General features: G+C 32.2%; 1 long non-coding RNA gene across 1 annotated transcript; it reads right to left on the bottom strand.

Moving 5' to 3' along the window:
* Positions 1–2494: 2494 nt before the first annotated feature.
* Positions 2495–2939, bottom strand: LOC149495569 (uncharacterized). Its single transcript, XR_016321487.1, has 2 exons — positions 2723–2939; positions 2495–2613 (listed from the first exon to the last, which is right to left on the bottom strand). It is a non-coding gene; the product is annotated as an uncharacterized LOC149495569 (long non-coding RNA).
* Positions 2940–5416: the final 2477 nt, after the last annotated feature.

Raw genomic sequence — 5416 nt, 5'->3', positions numbered from 1 at the left:
AGTAGTAATTAATAACTCGGTTAATTTTTATTTCAGTTAAAGTCGGTTAATCATAATTTTCAGTTAAATTCGGTCAGTTAATTAAGTTTTTATTCTAGAGAATCGCAAAGTTGAATTCATTATTATCAAAAGTCAAAGCTAATATTGAAAGGTTCTAACCATTACTCTCTCAATTTTGTTTTTTTTTTTTTTTTTGGTAAGAAAGGGGAGTTGAAGTTAAAAAGAAAAACTCAAATAAATACGAACGACTACAAGCCAAACCAAAAACATCATGGTAGTCCAACGAGAAGGGTTTAAAATGTGATAACTGTTACTATAATTACATGCAAGTTCATTTATTTTGAAGTAAAACAGTGTTACTTAATTATCATTTTGTTAGGATTGTTAATATACCTAATTACTAATAATTAAATGACAATTAAGATATATTACTGCCGCTTGAAAGAAATTCCACTTAACTATTATAAAAAGTTCAATTTATGGAGATTTTGCTTATTTACCATCTTGGTCTATTAAATTTTAGACTCTAAAGCAAGTCATGGTAGCACAATCGTGAAGCCATAAACAATTAACCATCATTCTTTATGAAAGGACATGGTGATTTCTTTGATATTTAGGATCAACATAACCAAATGTATCACTCAGTGATGGAGGGAGGAGAGCTGGAGGGGCCAAAATAATTATTTTTTTATTATTATCTTTATTTCTTTTTTTTTTTTTTTCATTTTGACATGGAATTAAAAGAAAATCATAAGGAAATTTTGATATCCTTCTAAAAAATTTGCCCATCAACAATTAATTCATCAAAAAAAGATATTAAAACAAAACAAAAAAAAACTCAGCAAAGTCTGGACACCAAATATAGTTTGAGATTCTCTCTTCAATATTCAATAATAAGCATTATTATTACTATTATTATTATTATTATTATTATTATTATTATTATTTCCTTGACTTTGGCTACCTTAATATTAAAAATTTTTTCTTTGGCTTCCTTTAATTTTGGAATATGGCTCTCTCCCTGGCTAGAATGATGATAATGTTTTAATTTAAGCATCGATAATCCATTATTGATAGTGCTAAGGGCCTAAAAGGCCAATTCACATACCTGAAACCCATGAAGCTATCAATTAGGACTTGTCAAAATGCAACTAACTTCACTTATGAGGTAAAATTTTAAGTTTTATATGTAAACTCTAATTCTCCAATCTTGATTTTGGTTCTTAGTTAGAACTCGCCACAATAACTTCTATGGTGATCTAATATAGGCTCTCCTCTAAAATCTAGGATCCATTTTATTCTTTTTATATTAACTGGCTATTTCGCAAGTGTATGAAACCACAAACAAGTAATAAAGAGTGAGTAGGGTATTGTCCCACAAAAATTGTATACTAAGTACCAAAATTCTGTTAACCTACTATTATTTAAACGACAAAAAGGAGAATAGATTGAAAAATAAAATAAAATAATGAATAAGAAATCAAACAAGAATACTTGATGAAAAGAAATCAATGATTAAAAACTACTAAGGATTTTGACTTCACTTAATTCTATCTAATTTATTTTATTAGTTTGATAATCAATTTTAATTGTTCAAGTACGGGAAACAACCCTAAAATCACTAACAAGCTATCTCGATGTATTATTAGTTATTTTAACCTGGTCTAATTACCTATCTTCCAATAGTGCAATCAAACATAAATTAAATCATTAAGTTTTGTGATTTATTTATAAATTCATAACCTAAGGTCGTTAACTTATGAAAACCCACCATAAGTCAGACCATATAGCTTCTGCATCAAATTATATTCTCATGTAATTTATTACTTTTTTATATAAAAAATCCTTATTTCGATAGCAATTAATGAAATAAATCAACACAGGGGAGAAACTCTGACCAGAAGCATTAAGTACAATAATAAATTATACTTTGAATAAAGAAAAGCAAATCTAATATTATAAATTGGAATAGAAATTTATTATTATTATTATTATTATAATTATTTCTTTGATTTTGGCCACCTTAATATTAAAAATTTTTTCTTTGGCTTCCTTCAATTTTGGAATATAGCTCTCTCCCTGGCTAGAATGATGATAATGTTTTAATTTAAGCAATTGTAACGTTTTATCTATCAATGAAACTTGGAGTAAGAATTCTCAATATAAATCTGAGCTAGCAATGAAAACATTCTTATACAAATCTTTTTCTGGAAGAAGTCTATAATGATTAACTAACTCACACACTTAACACTTTAGCATAGCTAACTAAATATCTAAAAACAATATAAATATCTAAGAATTGCAACTCTTTTATCATGCTTGCTTTGAAATCTACCCTTCTTGCCCATAAACCTCTTATTATTTTCGCTTTCATTTACTTGTTTCTCTGAATCTGACAGGTAGTGTGGTGGTATTTCTGCAACTTCATGAATCCCCAAAAGATGACTTTGCATTATTTTTGAGAGAAGAGAACACGTTTGCATCCAATAAACTCTTGTTCCAATTGAAAAGATACTGCCATTACTTCTTAGAGAATTGATTTAACAAGCTAAAACGAATAAGAACATTTTACAGTTTCAAGCTACCCCTGATCAGGTTAAAGCCATATTGTGCCTGCTAAAAAAGACAAGCATCTTGCTTTTTTAAAGTTTTAAGTGACAATGAGAGGTTAAATTAAAAAACTCTTTCACTAACAAGGACAAATATTTTAAGCAGAAATTACCTTTTTCTTTTCCCTGGCTTGTTCTGCAGTATTAGTGCGAGCATATTTACTTGCCCTCTCATTGCCATACCCTATTCATTTTTTGAAGGAAATTAATATTTGGACCGCACTCAGAAAGCTACCTACGTACCCCCAATTTTTTTAATTAAAAAAGGAGGATCAGGTCCACGTAGTTCTTATTCGTTCATACAAGTAAGGTGGTAGGTGTTACATGTAAACTTGATGTCCTTTTGCTTAAGTCCTCTTCAGTTGAACTTCGTTCTTGACTGTTGCTAAAGTCCTTTTTCTTCCAAATGTATTCTCCAGCTCCTTAGCCAAGTACTCACATAATCAAAAGGCCTAAATTTCACACCAAAAACAACAAATCATGTAATTATAATAGTTTGATTGCTGTCTATATATTTTCTCTGATGCATATATCTAGATGTACCAATTTGTTTGCTGCTGCTCAGATTTATTGGTAAAACATGAAACGTTTAATGTGTAACTTCTCAATCAATAACTCCTTGATTACCTCGTTTCTTCCAGAGCAGGCTGTTGCAAAATATACTGGATTGGCTGCCAAGAATTGTTGAAAGGAAATCCTCGAGAAGAAGATATTCACTGGAACTGTGCTTTTGAAGAATTTGATGATGTTGTTCCACTTGAATGTTTCCTATACCTTGTTGAGGGTGATTTTACCAGAATCGGAGAATCTGCAATAAATTAAGAAGGCCAGGATGTTATTTATTGCAACAAAATGACAGCAATAGAAGGAAGCAGAATCTGGTAATTGTCATGAAGATAATGACAGCTTGTTTTGCAAGTGTACGAATCGCTACAAGTAATATATGAATGAGAAGATATTGTTCCCATGAGGATTGTAATCCAAGTATCAAAATTGTGTTATCTTGTTATTATTTAAACGATAATTAAGAGAATTGTTGTATAAATGTAGAATAAACAAAAGTCAAGTAAACAAAAGTTGATTAAAAGGAATCAAGGGGTTGAAACTACTAGGGGTTTTGATTTCACTTAATTCTTTCCAATTTATTTCATTAGTTCATTAATCAATTTAATTATTCAAGTAGGGGAAACAACTCTGAATTCACTAACAAGCTCTTCCAATGTATTGCTAGCTATTTTAATTCCATTTAATTACCTATCTTCCAATAGCGTAACCAAACATGAATTAAATCATTAAGCTATGTAGTTGTTTAAGAATTTACAATTTAAGGTTGATAAATCATAAAAAACCCCCATGAGTCAAACCATATAGCTTCCGCATCAAGTTATTATTCTCATGTGTTTTATTAACTCTTTTCATATGAAAGATCCTTCTTCCGATAGTGATAATTGAAATAATTCAATCTAGGGGAAAATTCTGCCTAGAAGCATTAAGTTCATTAATAAATAATAACTTGAATAAGGAAAAATAAATCTAATTGCATAAATTGGAAAAGAGATTAAGCTACATCAAACCCCCTAGTATAAGAGTTTAGTTACACATAATACTTAAATAAAACTCAACAATACTTGATAAATATTCCATAATCAATAAAGATAATGAAAGAAATAAACAAGATTAAGAGTTTAGGAATAAGAACTAGTGATAGGTTGCTTGGATGGCTTCCTTGAAACCTTGCACAACTTAACTTCTAACAAAATATATACAAAGCTATGAGAGAAAGAAGGGGTGGAGTGTAATGTGTGGGATGGAATGGATCCTCGAGATGAACTCTACTCTTCTTTATATAGACTTCTTTGATATAGGATTCCATATGGTTTAATGATCAAAGTCTTCTTTTGTTAGGTTGTAAAGCTCTCTTTTTGGTTTCCATTTTCTTTAATCATGACTCACCCATGTGCATAGAGTTGATCTTGGTTTGCATGTGAGGAAAGTTGTCCAAGATTTGCTCCATAAATTGGTGGAAGTTGGTTGGCAACTTTTGACTAAATTTAGGATTTCTTGGTTGGCACGGGCGTGCGCCTTGGCACGGGCTGGGGCATGCTAGGCCCTGGAAGTTTGGAGGCTTCAGCACAGGCCGTGTTGTTAGCATGATCTAGACAAGCTTCGGCGCACGGGCGTGCGCCTGGACACGGCCAAAGGCGTGCGCGCCTCTGGAGCATATGTAGCACGGGCGTGCTTCAGCTGCACGGCCTAAATCTTTTCTTCTAATGCGGGCACGGGCGTGCATCTTGGCACGGTCTAGGGCGTGCGCGCCTCTGGAAGTCTGGAAGCTTCTATGGCACGGGCGTGCTTCAGCGGCACGGGCCAGAACTTCATCTCCAGCGCAGGCACGGCCGTGCATCCTAGCACGGTTTGGGGCGTGCGCGCGTCCTTCCTCTGCCTTTCTTGCTTTGCAATTGGCACGGGCGTGCTGATTAGCATGCCCTTGAGCGTGCTGATTAAGATTATGCCTCATTTTTGTCATTTTTATGCAAAACCCTACAATTTTCCTCAAAAATCAAGTGAGTTATGTTTCAAGGAAGCTTTTAGGTAAAAACATAACAATATTACATAAAAACAAGTTTAGATAAATAAAAAAAACTATAAATCTTAGTAAAGAATTACAATAAAAATACTATAAAAATTAACCCTATCAAAATTCCCCAAACTTGAACTATTGCTTGTCCTCAAGCAAATAAGACTAAAATGCTAGCTCAAAATAGTCTGAAATAATTATTCTCGAATTTAATAAATATCCAATTATT

This window comes from Jatropha curcas, chromosome 6 (assembly GCF_041381405.1).
Source record: "Jatropha curcas cultivar XTBG-Jc1 chromosome 6, XTBG_Jcur_1.0, whole genome shotgun sequence".
Taxonomy (NCBI): domain Eukaryota; kingdom Viridiplantae; phylum Streptophyta; class Magnoliopsida; order Malpighiales; family Euphorbiaceae; genus Jatropha; species Jatropha curcas.
Note: the sequence above shows the minus strand (reverse complement) of the source record. Positions and strands in the feature narration are given on the sequence as shown.